The sequence below is a fragment of the Mesoplodon densirostris genome, chromosome 7, assembly GCF_025265405.1.
Source record: "Mesoplodon densirostris isolate mMesDen1 chromosome 7, mMesDen1 primary haplotype, whole genome shotgun sequence".
Classification (NCBI taxonomy): Eukaryota; Metazoa; Chordata; class Mammalia; order Artiodactyla; family Ziphiidae; genus Mesoplodon; species Mesoplodon densirostris.
In genome coordinates this window covers 77,417,973-77,435,395 of record NC_082667.1, presented here as the reverse complement: position 1 = coordinate 77,435,395, position 17,423 = coordinate 77,417,973, and the positions used below count along the sequence as shown (strand labels likewise).

General features: G+C 46.1%; 1 protein-coding gene across 1 annotated transcript in view; it reads left to right on the top strand.

Moving 5' to 3' along the window:
• The first annotated feature begins 425 nt into the window (after positions 1-425).
• The window catches only part of LOC132493389 (centrosomal protein of 78 kDa-like), a 42,699-nt gene continuing 25,701 nt past the window's right edge, over positions 426-17,423 (top strand). The window contains exons 1-2 of the mRNA XM_060103874.1: positions 426-580; positions 4,956-5,062. The gene's annotated coding sequence lies outside the window, so the exon portion shown is untranslated. The remainder of the gene's footprint in view (positions 581-4,955; positions 5,063-17,423) is intronic.

Genomic DNA, 17,423 nt, shown 5'->3' with positions numbered 1-17,423 from the left:
CCCCACCCATCTCCCATCTCCACCCCCACCCCCAGAAGTGATGGTCCCCCCAGCTTACTCTGTTTTCTCCTCCACAACAGAGAGAACTAGAGATTCCGGTGAGACGGGGGGTACTAATCTCCAAGATTCTCGTGGTTCAGCTCCATTTCCCTCCCACGCCTGACCACCCCCTCCTCAACGCACCGAGCCTGGAGCTAAGATAACTAGGAAGGATTCTTGAGTCTGCTCCTTCCCCGCTGTAAGACTTGCAGCTACTTCTGTGAACACTGAGCCTGTTTCCCCATCCTGGAAACGGGCCTGGGGACCTCTAGGGGGCAGGTCGGGGAGGGCTCGCAGCGCTGCAGCGGGCTGTAATTGGCCGGGTGCTGCCAGCGCACCTCCCCCTCATCCTCGGGCGCCGCGCACGCCACGCCCCTCCCCAGCTCGGCCGTCAGAATGGCGTTGCCGTGGCGACGTTTGTAGAAAGGCCGGGCGGGCGCGCGGGCTGCGGGCCTTCGCCTGGAGACTCCGCGGGAGGGCGGCAGGGCGGAGGTCAGGGCTCTCGGCGGAGGACGAGGCGTGGGCTTCTTCCTCAGGCCAGGTGAGAGCGGCGCGCGAGGAGGCGGCGGGCGGAAACCTGGGCCGGAGGAGGCCAGCCCTGCGAGGTCAAGGGCGTTGGGGTAGGCAGGGGACCCGGCACCAGCCGAGTCCGAACTCTCTGATCCAGGCTCCGGTCGCCAGGAGCACCCCAGAAAAGGTGCCCCAACACCAGCCATTCCTTCCTAAGTGCAGCCCCTACCTCGCCCCCCAAGGGAGGCGGCACGGGAGCTTTAAGCCTCTCCTGGGCACCAGCTCTTGGATGTCCTGTGGGTATAGCTGGGATTAAGAGAGGAACCCCTGTTTCCCCTGATTTATGGACAACACCCACCCAATGGTCAGAGACACACACACACCCACACCCACAGCTTACCTGAACTCCCCTTCTTTAAGGAACTTTGAGGCCACTGTATACCTCAAAAGTAAGTTTGCTCCTATAGCCCAATTCTGAGCCATCCAAAGTGGTCGGGGGAACGCAGATGACTGAAGCCCTTTTGCTCTTTCCTGTGGCTGGTGCTCCATGGCACTGAGTAAGAACGAATTCACAGAGCTCCACACATTCAAATTACTTTGACAGTGTTTTCACGCAAGGAAGTGATGCACAGGGCAAAATGAAGGTGGAGAAATATTGTCCAATCCAAAAGCTAAAGAGATAGAATTTAGGTTTTCCAAGGAGTCATCTAAGCTAGATACTGACAGGAAAAATGAAAGGTAGTTACTATCAAAGCTTCCTAGCCAGCTGGCTGTACTGACTTGCTTTGAGGTGCCCTTTGTATTTTCATTCACTCAGCAAGTGTTTCCCAAGCACCTACTATGTGTCAGGTTCTGCCCCCCCGCGGCCCCCTGCCCTGGAGAAGGGGTAATGCACAGAACTGGCAGGAACTGCAAAGGGTCTGACATTTGACCCTGTTTGAAAGTTAGTAAGTTAGCCTGCCCAGTTTATAGTTCCTGGCAGAAGACAAGAGACTCCTGGGCCAGAAACAAAGAACTTGATTACTCACAACACAGCCTACATAACAGGCAGCCAGAGCTGCATATGCACATTGGTTCCTGTTGCCCTGAAAGTCCCTCGGGCTGGTGCAGAGCAGCCAGTGTGGATGCTGTGCGCACAGTGGGTCTGTGTCCCAAGTAAGGAACTCCAAACTCAGGAAACTGCAATCTTTGAAAGGGGCTGCTAGCAAACCTGCCCAACTTTTGCCCCAGAAGGAGCCGTTATCTTTATTAGAAACATTACCTCTATCCTCCCAGGCTGTTTGCCATACAAGCAGCCTCGGAAAGTGAGTGCAGGACAAAATCTTTCAATGCCTTTGCTCTGAAGATGGGTACAAACACAAAATACCCATGAAGAATTGCTTCTTAACAAAATGAACACAGTCCTGGTTTTCGAGGAACATATATCTTAGTGAAAGAGAAAACTACAGCAAGCATAACTAAAGAAAGGAACAAGAACATGTCAGAGAATGATAAGTACAAGGAAGGAAACACAGCAGGGGAAAACTAGCAGGGGAATAACATGACTGAGGGTGCCTTTAGCCAGAGTGGTCAGGTGGTTGCCCCGAGGGGGGACGTCTGAGCAGAGAGAAGACCCCAGCCTTGGGGACATCTGGGGTGAGAGCTAAAAAACAAATATGCGCATAATCCACGTTTAAGTTTTCGATTAGTGGCGTTTCCTGTGGTTTTCCTGCAGAAGAGACATTTGGAAGTTTCCATTTTAGCTTAATTAGACTTGAATGTGTTGCGTGCTAACATGGTCCTCTGCAATTGAAGATTAATAACTGAAGGCAGCAGAGCATGGTTCTTTGGGAAGAGGAAATGTCTTTTCCCCTGTACACATGACAGCGAACTTAATAAAACTTATTTCTCATTATCTGAAAGAATCAATATTTGTGGGACATCCACAGGCCTCAAAGTTTACAAATATAAACTATCCTGCTTATTTTTATTTCTCTCACCCCCAGGTAGGGTCTCGTCTTCCTTTCAGAGCATAGAATGCTGGTTTCAAGGACTTTCTTTTACTACATGTCCCAAGTGTCAGCAGACAGTGCAATTCCCCCACCCCTACTCTGCCCCACCAGCAGCAATGGAGGTTTGTACACTGGTTACATGCAAAGGCCCAGAGTTGTCACACACTTACTATTGTGTGACCTTAACTTCTCTGAGTCTCAGTTTCCTCATTTGTAAAGCAGGACAATACTGACACCTGCCTCGCAGGGTGGTTCTGAGGGTGAAAAGAGGCCACGTGTGTAAAAGGATAGCCCAGTGCCTGGCACTTAGTAGGGATTCAGTGACGGAATGATGATGGAGATGTTGATGGAAAGCAGAGCCAGACCGGAGACCCTCTACGGTCAGACCTAGACGATTTTTGTTTTTATCCACAGTCTAACAACTTCACACTTCAGTGACCTTTCAGTTGAAAAGAGACTTTGGGGACTTTCCTGGTGGCTCAGCAGTTAAGAATCCGCCTGCCAATGCAGGGGACATGGGTTCGAGCCCTGGTCCAGGAAGATCCCACATGCCGCGGAGCAACTAGGCCTGCGAGCCACAACTACTGAGCCTGCACTCTGGAGCCTGCGAGCCACAACTAGGGCCCGTGTGCCGCAACTACTGAGCCCACGTGCTCCAACTACTGAAGCCTGCACACGTAGAGCCCATGCTCTGCAACAGGAGAAGCCACCGCAATGAGAAGCCTGCGCATCCTGAGGAAGAGTAGCCTCCGCTCGCCGCAACTAGAGAAAGCCCACCTGCAGCAACGAAGACCCAACACAGAGACTTTCTTTGACATGGCACTGAGATGGATCAGAATTCAAATATCATGTGAATTATCATCAACATCTTGGAAGAAGCTGAAGTAGTCACTGACGTTTTTATGTTTTCAAAAACATGTATAGGGCTTCCCTGGTGGTGCAGTGGTTGAGAATCTGCCTGCTAATACAGGGGACAGGGGTTCGAGCCCTGGTCTGGGAAGATCCCACATGCCGCGAAGCAACTAGGCCTGCGAGCCACAACTACTGAGCCTGCGCATCTGGAGCCTGTGCTCCACAACAAGATAGGCTGCGATAGTGAGAGGCCCGCGCACCGCTATGAAGAGTGGCCCCCGTTTGCCACAACTAGAGAAAGCCCTCGCACAGAAACGAAGACCCAACACAGCCAAAAATAAATAAATAAATTTTAAAAACATGTATAGGATTTACTTTGAAATGCATTAAAATATAAAATGTATAGATGGGTAGATATGTGATAAAGCAAATAGAGCAAAATGTTGATTGTAGAATCTGGGTGGTGGTTCTATAGAAGTTCACCATCCACTTCTTTCAACTTTTCTGTGTGTTTGACATTTTCATAATAAAATGCCAGGAAAAGATACATACAGAGTCTTGACCGTACAGCCAAGCTATAATCTTGATATTTTGTCTTTGGAAATCATTTTTTTTTCAACCTAAATATATGAAGGAATGCGGTGACTTAAAAAGAAAGTATCTTCTAATGCCCATTTGCTTGATGACTGACTCTTCCACACTTTAAGAAGCTCTGTAGAAGTTGGGGTTTCTTTTTTTTTTTTTTTTTTTTGCGGTACGCGGGCCTCTCATTGTTGTGGCCTCTCCCGTTGCAGAGCACAGGCTCCGGACGCGCAGGCTCAGCGGCCATGGCTCACGGGCCCAGCTGCTCCACGGCACGCGGGATCCTCCCGGACCAGGGCACGAACCCGTGTCCCCTGCATCGGCAGGCGGACTCCCAAACACTGCGCCACCAGGGAAGCCCGAAGTTGGGGTTTCTTGAGTCAAGGTTCAGAAGCCCAAGATTAATAACAGTCACAATCACAGTAGGACAAATGGGTGTTTAGTGTAGCAATCACCATTCTAGATGCTTCACATTTAATCCTCACAAAACTCTTTGGGATACAGAGTATTATTAGTCCCATTTTACAGATGAGGAAACAGAGGCATAGAGAGAGAATAAGTAACTCACTCAGAGTCACAGAGCTAGTAAGTGGTGGGTTAGTAACACTGAGTACTTGATTCTGTCATATAACTAACCCCAAACTAAGCTTAATGGGAGGTGGAGAGCGGTTATCAATGGAATTCAGATTTGTTTGGGTTTTTTTTTTTTTGCTATTGCTTGTTTGTGCTCTGAGTTACATAAAGGATGTCCTCTTGTGATCAGAAGCAAGCTCATCTATGCCGGCTATCACTGTTAAAAGGACAGTCTTAAAAATGTGCGGAATTATCATTGTGATCATTGTTAAATCCAGCTATCCACTCCTACCTCTGCTGCCTTCTCCTGTGGACATTATGGTGTATTCCATTCATTCTAAATATGACATTGAATAATTAGAGGACTGTATTTTTCTAACAAAATTGTTTTCTGAAAACCTTTTATAGGGAAAGCAGAGAATATGAAAGCCTATCTAAAGAGTGCAGAAGGCTATTTTGTCCTGAATAAAAGCACTACGATTGGAAGGCATGAAAATTCAGACCTTGTTTTAGAGGTAAGACCTCTTCCTAGCCAGTCCCCGACCCTCCCTACCCCTCACACCACCAAAAGTCCTTACTGTTCTGTGGACTCCAGTCTCTTGTAAAGCACAGCCTCTGGCTAACAGTCCCAGCCTTCCTCGGTGTGCCACCAATAACCAATCCCGGCATGTGCTGGGTCTCCCTGGCACATGTGGTAAGAATGAGCACAGTGCAAAGTGCGATGGGCCCTGTGTCCTTTGCTGACTGTGTGTGCAGTGTCCCACCCTGATGGCGTGGTTTGGAAGGTGGGCTTAGAGCTGATGCTTGACCTTCACCTGCTCCGCGTCTGGCAGCCACGGCCACCTGAAGTGCCCAGCTTGAGCAATGGCCTCTCGCCCTTTCCAGAGCTTCTGGAGACTATGGGCCCCTCAGAGCCCTCCCCCGCCCCCGTACCTCCAAGTAGTAAATCAGGGTAAGCCCTGGGCATGGCCTCAGCGCTCTCTCACTTCATTTCATTCCATTCTCTGAATTAGCTGTGGCTTGGTCCACAGTCCCAGCTCATTGACAGCCAAGGAAGTTGGAAGAAATTGTAAGTAAGGAATTATAAAAACAGTGGCTTTGAGCCTTTTAACATTTTGAAAGGGATTAAAATATTGAAGCAGAAAGAGAAATGCAGTGGAATCCCTTTAGGACTGTGAAAGGCAGACCACTCTCAGACTTCACTCAACAGATTTTTTTAAACTTTATTTTGAAATAATTATAGATGCACAAATAGTAGAGGGAATGGCACGAAGCATGTGTGGAGTCCTGTGCCATTTTACCACGTGTGGATTTGGGTGTGGCCCTCAGGATATAGGAGTATTCCATCATCAGAGATGTCCCTTGTGATGCTCCTTTTATAGTCACAATTCCTCCTCCCACCATCGTCCCCACGCTCCGAAAACCACTAATCTGTTCTCCGTCTCTATAATTTTCATCATGTATGTATGACCTTTGTGATTGATTTTTTTTTTTTTAGTCAGTGTAGTGCCCTTGACATCCATTTAGGTTATTAGCTTGTTCTTTTATTGCTGAGTAATAGTCCACGGTATGGACGTATCACCTATGTTTAACCATTCACTTTTTGAAGGACATTTTGTTTCCATTTGGGGCTATTACAAATAAATGTACTATAAACATTTGTGTACAGGTTTTTGTGTGAACATAAGTTTTTATTTCTCTGTGATAAATGCTCAGGAGTATGATTGCATGGATTAACATATGTGTTTATATATATTCGGTTTGTAAAGAAACTGCCAGTCTTATCCAGCGTTGCTGTACCATTTTTCATTTCCACCAGCAATGTATGAGACACATCCTCACCAGCAATTAGCATAAACACGGTTTTTCATTTTAGCTGTTTTAGTAAGTGTGTAGTGGTATCTCATCATAGTCTTAACTTGCATTTTCCAAATCGATAGTAATGTTAAATGTCTTTTCATGTACGTGTTTGCCTTCTGCATATCCTCTTCAGTGAAATATCTCTTCATATCTTTTAAGTGTCTCTAATCGAATTGTTTAGTTTTTTACCATTGAGTTTTGAGAATTCTTTATATATTTTAGATATGAGTCCCTTGTCAGATAGATGGTTTGCAAATATTTTCTCCCATCCGTAGCTTGTCTTTTCATTCTCTTAGCAGAGTATTTCACAGAGCAAAAGCTTTAACTCTTGATGAAGTCCAGGTAGTTAGTTTTTCTTTTATAAATCATGCTTTTAGTGTCATGTCTAAGAACATGCCACAAGGTCCCTGACCCTGAGGATTTTCTCTTATGTTTTCTTCTAAGTGTTTTATAGTTTCATTTTTAAATCTATGAACCATTTTGGGTTCACTGTCGTTAATGATGTGAGATTTAGGTCAAAGTTCATTTTTCTTGCATGTGGATATTTAGTTGTTCCAGAACCATTTGTTGAAAAGACTATCCTTTCTCCATTGAATTGCTTTTGCAAGTTTGTCAGAAATAATCTGGCCATACTTTCTATGGGGGCTACTTCTTAGTTCCCTATTATGTTTCATGGATCTATTTGTCATAATGGATCTACCATTATGACATAGCCTTGATTACTGTCGCTATGTAAGTCTTAAATCAGGTAGAGTGATTCCTCCCACTTTCTTTAAAGAATTTTTTTAACCTATTCTAGTTCCTTTGCCTTTCCATTTACATTTCAGTGTAAGCCTGTCTGTATACACAAAATATCATGCTGTAATATTGATTGGAATTGTGTTTAATCCTATATATCAATGTGAGAATAATTGATATACTCCTACATTGTCTTCCAATTCATGAACATGGTATATTTCTCCATTTATTCAGTGTCTGTCATGAGTGTTTTGTAGTTTTCAGCATACCAGTCCTGTACATGTTTTGTTAGATTTACACTTAAGTATGTCTCCTTTTTTTTTTTTTGAGTGATTGTAAGTGGTATTATATTTTTAATTTTGGTGTCCACATGTTCATTGACAGTATATAGAAATACAGTTGATTTTTGTATGCTTCTTGGGATCTTGCAACCTTAACTGCACTTTCTTATATAAGGGCTTTTGTAGATTTCTTGGGATTTTATACATAAACAATCATGTCATCTGCAAATAAGAACAATTTTATTTCTCCTTTCAGAAAAGGAGATGTGAATGCCTTGAATCTTCTTTTCCTTGCTTTATTTCCCTGGTTAAGACTTCCAGGACTCTGCTGAACAAGAGCAGTGTTTGAATCCTTATATTCGCTTGTTCCTGACCTTAGGGGAAAGCAGTTACTCTTTCACCGTTAAGTTGGAGGTTAGCTGTAGGGTTTTATACATGTTCTTACCAAGTGAGAAATTTCCCCCTTTATTCCTAGTTTTCTGAGAATGTTTATTGTAAACGCAACAGATTTAAAGATAACTCCATGAACCTCCCCGTGAGATTCTCCTCCATGATATGGTCTCCCTTCAAGGACACAGAACATCTGTGCAGTGTGCAAAGTGGGAGGAAAAAGAAGAAGAAGAAGAACTGTAGTTTCTTCTTTATCCTAACAAGGCATAGATTTGGGGTAGTTTTATTTCCTGTCTGGCTAAAGTAGAGACAGAGATCTCTGTTTTGAACCTGACTATGATATTAGAAAACTGTAGTAATTTTTAAAAGCACAGGCTTTGGAGATAGACAGAGCTGGGTTTGAATCTCATTAGGCTACTTTGTGGCTGAGTGACTTCAACCAAATTACTTAATCACTCTGAGCTCCTTTTCCCTGTCTGTAAACCTCTTACCTCACAGGGTTATTCTGAGGATTAAGTGAGAAATGCATATAAAGAGCCTGGCATGTGGTGCTCAGTGAATGACACAATGATCATTATTATGGTCTCCTAAAACAGAGACTGAGAAGAATCCTCAGAGGTGCACAGGGTTGAGATGAGGATCCACTGACATTAATAAGCCATTTGGAAAAGGGAACTAATGAGGACAGTTATTAACTAGACAGAAATTGAGTTGCATTCATTGTATATAAATAATTGACTGCTTACTGCTCCTCGGACTTAGCTTAAGAAATACGTCACTAGGCTTCCCTGGTGGCGAAGTGGTTGAGAGTCCGCCTGCCGATACAAGGGACACGGGTTCGTGCCCCGGTCCGGGAATATCCCACATGCCGCGGAGCGGCTGAGCCCGTGAGCCATGGCCGCTGAGCCAGAGTGTCCGGAGCCTGAGCTCCGCAACGGGAGAGGCCACAACAGTGAGAGGCCCGTGTACCGCAAAATATATATATATATATTTTAAGGGATTTATATTACTAAAAATCATCCTTGCAATTACCCAGAGGTTACATCTAGCAAATAAAAAAGATTGTTTGTTTTATTTGCCTGGATCAATCCTAAAGAATAGGCAGTCATGCTTCTAAAGATTTCTACTCATCAGCAAGGCTGACATGTGGTTTGGACTATTGGTATCGTAGTATTTCGACATCATTTACTCTTTCCGATAATGGAAGGTAGTTACATGCTTCTTGTTTTTAAAAATTGGGAGAAAGGAAAATATAAGGAAGAAAATAAAAGTCACTTGTAATCATTTGGCTCAGGGAAAAATCAGTATTGATATTTGCAGGGTTTTACCCTCCAGACTTTTTTCTATATCCTGTAAGGAGTTTGGTTCCCTAAGGCAATAGGAAGCCTGTTTATAGCCAGGCTAGTGAGAAGTGTTTATAGTCAACAGTGATAACTGTTGCTATCACTCATTCATTGCACAGTATTTACCCAGAGCCTCAGCACCGAGCCAAGTCTAGGGGTACAGTGACGGCAGAACTGGACATGGTCCCTGCCATCAGAAAGCTGCCAGGAGAGAGAGAAATAAGTCAAATGATCCCACAAAGGTGTGACTAATTCCATTCCAACATTGGGGCTGTAAAGGAAAGGAATATGGAAGACAAGGAGGACTTAACTAGACAAAAGGAGAAGGGAATGGCATGTGCAAGGGCCCTGGGGTGGAAGAGCATATTGTGAACCCAAGGGACTGAGAGAAAACCAGGGCGTCCAGAAGTCAGAGTGGGAAGGAGGAGGGCTAAGGGACAAGTCGGCCTCCTTCGTGTCACCATAAGGGTTTTGATCTTTATCTGAAAAGCAGTGGGAAGAAGGCTTGAAGGATTGTAAACAAGGGGGAGACCTGCCAGTGAACATCCCGGCTGCTGTGTGCAGACGAGCCATCAGGAGCTCTATTCACAATCTCCCCTCTCCCATTTTACACGGCTCAAAAGCCTCCTCCTTGCTCATTTCACAGCTAAACCTTGCAAGTTATAATTTATATGATTTGATGTGCCTTGTAAAGTGTAATTTTTAGAGTTGGATGTGGCTGTTATTTAAACTCTGCTGAGAAAGGGACTCAGTTCTTCCAGAATGAAGAAACACCAAAGCCAGTGGTTGTTGGATTTTCCGTATGTTTAAGAGTGGTTGTTCAACATGAACTCCTAGGCATTCTGACCCAGTGGGTTTGGGGTAAGGCCCAGGAATCTTCACATTTATATGCTCCCCAGGTTCAGGTGGGGGGAATGGAGTCACCTGGAGTTGGTTCCAGGACCACACTTTGAGAACCCCACCATCAGTGCTCCCTCCCACTCCCTTCTTGATCAGCAGAGCTCCTGCTTGTGTGTGTGTGTGTGTGTGTTTGTGTATTCTTTCAATAAACTTTGTTTTGAGGAAAAGAGAAGCGAAGGGTAAACAATGAAGGGCTGACTGACCCTACCCCTCCCCAGGGACTCCCCCAGTCCCACCCTGGGTAAGTCCCAGGATCCCTAGAAGACTGAGCTCTAGGACAGCCCAAGTCAGTGCAGGGCTGCAGCTAGGAAGGTGGAGATGGAAGATAAAAAGAAAGAACAGACATGACAGGGGGATGAAATGCTGGTGTCCACCCCTCACCCTCGGTGGTCAGTGTCCTGCCAGCCATCTCCTTTCTAATGGGTTTAGCCATCTCTCCAGCCTGTGTCAGCCCTTCTTGCGTGTGATCTGAGGGTCGTGAAGCCAGACTGATCTCATACACACACCCCAGATCCCATCCAGCCGGATGACTCTTGTCCCTTTTCCTGGCCCCTGCCAGTTCTGGGCTGCCTCTCAGGAAAGAACCAGAGCCTACACCATAATCTTGTTTATTATTATTAAACAAAGCTGCTGGGATTCTCCTACTATTTGCATAATTTCACGGACATGCAGGTATGTCTGCTCTGTCAAAGGACACACACAGCTGTAACTCTGATGGGCATGGCCAAATTTCCCACCAGAGGTTTCCGGATGTGGTGTCCTGCCAGCAGTCGACGCCCGTCTCCCACTCCCTCCCCAGCCTAGGGTGCTGACCCCCCATTGGATCTTCACTGATCTACGGGGTGAAGTATGGTACCTGTGTCATTTTAATTCACATTTCTCTTATTCTAAGCGAACACCTGCATTTTGAGACAGGTGACAGGTGGACTCTCTGTGGGGAAATCCACGGAATGAAACAGGCCTGGGAGGGTGCACTTGCTGGCTCCCCATCTGCATCGCGCTTGTCCTCCTGCCTGGGTCGTGCTCCCATCCTCCCCCCTCCCCCCCCCACCTCACCCCTGGCTTCTCCACAAGTGCTCCTTGCTCTGGGGGTTCATTTGTTTGGTCTCACCAGTCCTCAGGCAATGTTTTGTCCCCTGTTTGGGAACTGGCGGCTGATTTCATTGGTCAGTACCCAGCACAGCAATTGATGGGACTAGTTTCTCACCAGCAGATGGAGGGCTTCCAAGAGGAAAAAGTTCAGAGGAAAGGGCTAGATCGTGATCTCATTTTTCTCATTTTTTTTTATTGTGGTAAGATATGCATAACATAAAATTTACCATCTTAACCACTTTTATTAAGTGTGCCGTTCAGTGGCATTAAATATATTCACACTGTTGTGCAGCCATCACCCCCATCCATCTCCAGAACTCTTTGAATCTTGCAGAACTGAAACTGCACCCATGAAACAACAACTCCCCTTGTCCCCCCATCCCAGCCCCCAGCAACCACCGTTCTGCTTTCTGTCTCTATGACCTTGGCTACCCTGGGTATCTCATATAAGTAGAATCATAACAGTATTTGTCTTTTCATGACTGGCTTCTTTCACTGAGTATAATGTCCTTTCACTGAGTATAATGTCCATGTTCATCCATGCTGTAGCATGTGTCCGAATTTCCTTCCTTTTTTAAGGCTGAATAATATTCCATTGTGTGGATTCACCACATTTTGTTTATTCATTCATCTACTGATGGACACTTGGGTTGTTTCCACCTTTTGGCTGTTGCAAACAATGCTATGAACATGGGTGTATAAATATCTCTTCAAGGCCCTGCTTTCAGTTCTTTGGGATATATACCCAAAAGTAGACTTGCTGGATCATATGATAATTTTATTTTTAATTGTTTGAGGAACTGCCATGCTGTTTTCCATAGTGGCTGCACCAAGTTACATTCTCACAACAGGGCACAAGGGTTCCACTTTCCCTGCGTCCTCACCAACACTTGTGATTTCCCTTTTTTTTTTTTTTATACTAGCCATTCTGATGGATGTGAGATGAAAGAAAGATCATAATCTTTTGAATAGCATACATAATACAAACAGCTACAGCATACATTTATGGACTACTTACTGTATCTCACATGGCTTTATACATCATCTATGTATGTTCTGTATATATATTTATAGAATTATATCCACAAAACAAATCCTGTGCGGGTGAGAACTACTATTATCATTATTATCCTCATTTGATGACATGGACATGGGACTCAGAAAGGTTAAGGAACTGGCCCAAATCACACAGCTAGACGGGGGAGGTGGGGCTGAGTTTCAGACTGAGCTGACTCAAGCTTCTAAAAACAGAAGCTTCACTTTTTGAGTGTAAATTTAGCTTTGGGAACATCTAATATCTAAATTGGAAATTCTCAGTTAACTGAGATAACAAAATAATTGAGTAAGCTAGGGAAATTCCACCTTGTGGAATCGAGAATGGGGGTTGTCAGTGAAATGTGAGATGAATGTTCTAGTGATCCTCATTCATGCAACAGACTGAGGTGGTGCCATCTAGGGGGGGATTTGGGTAAAGAGGAAACGTTGACCTGGTGCTTTCCCAGGAAGAGGAGCATTGGGGCTGTTAAGTGGGGCCCCAGCAAGAAACACCACTTATCTCTCCAATCCAGCCAGAGTAAGTTCTCTGCTTATAAGGACTGGTGGAGTTCAATTAGTCCCACCTGGATAACCCAGGATAGCCTCCCACTTTTTAAAAAAATTTTAAAAAGTTTTTGGCTGGGTTTGGTCTTCGTTGCTGAGCACAGGCTTTCTCTAGTTGCAGCGAGCGAGGGTTACTCTTTGTTGCGGTGCACGGGCTTCTCATTGCAGTAGCTTCTCTTGTTGTGGAGCACGGGCTCTAGGCACGTGGATTCAGTAGTTGTGGCATGTGGGCTCAGTAGTTGTGGCTCGTGGGCTCTGGAGCGCAGGCTCGGTAGTTGTGGCACACGGGCTTCGTTGCTCCATGGCATGTGGGATCTTCCCGGACCAGGGCTCGAACCCGTGTCCCCTGCATTGGCAGGCGGATACTTAACCACTGCAACACCAGGGAAGTCCTTAGTCTCCCTCTTTTAAGAGCACTGATTAGTAACCTTGACATCGGCACAGTCCCTTTGGCCACCTCATGGAGCATATTCCCAGGTTCTGGGGATCAGGGCATGGGCATCTTTGGGAGACCATTCTGCCCACCACATTAATACTACCACCTGACTGGACCGTTGCTTTGGGACTGGTCTGAGAGCTTTCTGGAAGAATCAGTAGGATCAATGCCACAGGCCACGGAGAAAGATGGCTGGATGAGCTGGCAGGTGATAATCCCGTTACCAAGAGGGCAGGAAGCAGGACGGGTTGAGTGAGCACCTCAACATCCCGGAAGCAGCCAGGCAGTTTGGGGCCTGGAGATGAACCAGGGGTTGGAAATACACACCTGCGAATCGAGGGGGTGGCCCAGTGGCCCCAGCCCATGGACAGAGTGCGGAGGAAACGGACATCTGAGGGGAGAGGAGCCCGGCGTGGAGACCTGGAAGCAGTCAGAGAGGTGAGGGAGCCAGAGAGCTGCTGCCAGGCTGAGAGTATTCATCACAGAGACAGCTTGCTTTGTGCCAGGTACTGTTCTGGGCACTCTCGAGTGTATTAACTCATTTCATCCTTAGGAGGTTAGTGTTGTTTGCCCCACTTTACAGATGAGGGCGTTGAGGCACAGATAGGCCGAGTATCCTGCCTGAGGTCACAGAGGGAGGCTGGGGCACTGGGCACCACGCTCGGGCGGTCTGACTTCAGGACCAGCCTCTCCTGAGGCCTCGCCGGTCCACAGGGCTCTCCCGGGGAGACGGGGAGGAAGGAGCCAGCCGACGGGGAAGCAGAGAAGCTTCTTCTTTCCTTCCACTCCCAGACCCGACGTCTCACCAGCGCCTGGCCGTTTCCTCATATCCTTATTCTTTTGAAAACCCCATTTTTTTTTTTTTACTATTTCTGCACTACATCCCTTTCTGGAGGCAGTGGGGGGATGGGGCTGGGGGATGGGATAGCCTAGAACCAAAAGGTTAAAAGAAATAGATAAAACACACACACACACACACACACACACACACACACACACGTTAATTTCAAAAATGTTATCCCACTCCTTTGAACATTTCACCAAGCAGTACCTTTTGTCAATCCTACAAAGCCCAGCTTATCAAACTCACTTTTGCTGCTCAGGGAGCAACCAAAGAGAAGCTTTAGTGCTTTAGTATGTATTATATCATTTATATGTCACCAGTAACTTATAAGACTGTCCTTTTGTTACCTTACAGATGAGGAAGCTGAGGTATCACTTGCCCAAGGTCACCCTGCTAGGAAGTAGGAGAGCTGGGCTCGAGCCCAGTCTAATAACCACCACGTTGCCCTGCTCCCCCAACCCCTGAACCACCAGGCCACGTGCCTCTCTCTGACAACTGTGTCACATGTCACAGGGAGGCCGAGAGCCCGAGGAGGCCCCCGAGGGCAATGGCAGTGGGTTGAGGACCCAGCGGGAGAGGAACCTCTTGAAGCCATTTGACAATAAAGGAAAGGAAGGGGGAAGGGGCGGTGTTTCCAGGCCGAGGGGGTGGTGAGCACGTTCACAGGTTAGACGAAAGTTACACTGTCAAGGTGAGGATGCAGAAGAGGAGATGGTTGAGGAGAGGGACCAGACCAGGGTGGGATGAAGGCAGGACCACCCGGAGGCGCTTGGCAGCTAAGAGAAGCCTTGAAGATCCCACCTAAGAGCTTCTCCATGCCTGGGAAGGCCAGGTCCTGGCAGGGAGCTGAAGGTACATTCACAGGGGAGTGGAGTGATGGAGGGGAGTTTCCTGAAGGGACTCCATAGGGAGTGGGCAGGGCTCAGAGAAACCACAAACGATAGTGCAGGGCCCAGAGCTAGTATGAGTGAGGACTGTTCCCACCCCCAGAGCTGAGGGGTGAGGGGCAGGGGCATTTCCTGGGACCCGGAGACCCTGAGGGCTGGGTAGAGTCCTCTGAGGGAAGCTGTGTGGCCCCACAGAAAGGAAGCCAGGGGAGTAAGTACCCCAAGCTCTCTCCTCCCTGCTCTGATCTCTAACCCCCCCATTGGCCAAACCCAACCAGAAACCAGAGGCAAGGAGCCCATCAGCCCATAGATGTAGCTGCACAGGTGGGCCTGCTGGGCAGAGGGCACCGTGTAAAGGGATGGAGGAGGGTCTGGAGAAGCAGACGGAGGATGCAGGCAGGTGCAGGAGGTGAAGACCTAGGAGGCTGTTATCAAAGTAGAATGTAAAGCCTAAGACCAGGGACCTGCTGGCTGGGGGGCCCAGAGGGCACTGGGACAGCCTCAGGACAGAAGTGTGAGGGTGGCAGGAGGGTTTGGGGGCCAGGATGGACTTGAAGGAGCTGGTGAGCTCGAGCAGGGCCCAGGCTGGGTGAGCGTAGGGCATTACGCATAGGGAGGGGATGGGGAGCAAAGGCTACGTGACTCAAGGAGAGGACGAGACAGAGGATAAGGAAGGCTGGGAACGGGAAGTTATGGTCTGAGATGGGGCTTCCCAGTTCCAGGTGATGCAAGGTTGAAACCTAGCTCCAAAGGACGGTTCCAGGTACACGTCGAACCTCAGCGACAACGTCAGCGAACATCAGGGCAACGTCATAACTAAGTCAGCTTCCCGAGGAGGCTTCCTCAAAGCACAGGAGTCATCAGAGCAGATGGTCATTGTTAAGAGATGTTTAAATGTCTCAATATTTTATGGACTCACTATATACTTTTTAAACATTTAAAATGCAGGAGCCTTTAAGAAATGCACTTGTTTTCTCTATTAGGTCCTGCCTGTCTCCTCTTTCATTATTAAATCACTCTCTACTCTGAAAATCACAGGGTACAAATCAAAGGTACAGGTTTTGGAATTAGACTTGGGTTCAAACCCTGACATTGCCCTGTGCTAGCATCCTGATGTTGAGTGAGTCCCTTCATCTTAGCCATTTTTTAAATCGTGGTAAAATACATATAAAGTTTACCGTCTTAACCACTTTTAAGTGTACAGATCAGTAGTTGTAAGTTATTCACATTGTTGTGCAACCAGCCTCAGAATTTTTCATCTTGCAAAACTGAAACTGTACCCATTAAACAACAACTCCCCATTTCCCCCTTCCCCAGCCCTGGCAACCCCTATTCTATTTTGTTTCAATGAGCTTGACTACTCTATGTACCTCACATAAGTGGAATCATACAAAATTTGCCTTTTTGTGACACTTATTTCACATAATGTCCTCACGGTTCATCCATGTTGTAGCATGTGTCAGAATTTCCTTCCTCCTACACTGAATAATACTCCACTGTATGGATGGACCACATTTTGCTTATCCAATCATCGGTCAGTGGGCATTTGGGTGGCTTCCAACTTTTGGCAATTGTGAATAATGCTACTATAAACATGAGTGTACAAATATCTCTTTAAGTTCCTGCTTTCAATTCTTTGGGGTATATACCCGGAAGTGGACTTGCTGGATCATATAATTTTATTCTAAATTGTTTGAGAAGCCGCTCTACTGTTTTTCCTATCAGCTGCACCATTTTACATTCTCAGCAGTGCATTAGTGTTCCCCTACTCTACATCCTTGCCAACACTTGTTATTTTCTGTTGCTGTTTGTTTGTTTTTGATAGTAGCCATCCTAATGGGTATGAGGTGGTATCTCACTGTGGTTTTGATTTGCATTTCCCTAATGACTAGTAATGTTGAGCATCTTTTTATATGCTTGTTGGACATTTGTGTATCTTCTTTGGAGAAATGTCTATTCCAGTTCTTTGCCCATATTTGATCAGGTTATTTGGGGGGTTTTTTGTTGTTGTTGTTGTTGTTGAGTTATAGTTCTCTATATATTCTTCATATTAACCCTTTTTCAGATTTGTGATTTGCAACTATTTTCTCCCATTCTCTAGATGGCCTTTCACCCTGTTTATTGTGTCCTTTGATTCACAGAAGTTTTGATTTTTGATATAGTTGAATTTATCTATTTTTACTTTTGCTGCCTATGCTTTTGGTATCATATCCAGAAAAGCATTGCCAAATCCAGTGTCATAAAGCTTTCCTCCTGTGTTTTCCTCTAAAAGTTTTATAGCTTTAGACTACGTTTAAGTCTTTGATCCACTTTGAGTTAATTTTTATACATGGTGTAAGGTAAGAGTTCAACTTAATTCTTTTGCAGTCTTTCCCAGCATCATTTGTTGAAAATACTGTTCTTTCCCCATTGAATAATCTTGGCACCCTTGTCAAAAGTCATTTGACCATATATGCAAAGTTTTATTTCTGTGCTATCTATTCTATTCTATTGGCCTATGTGCCTG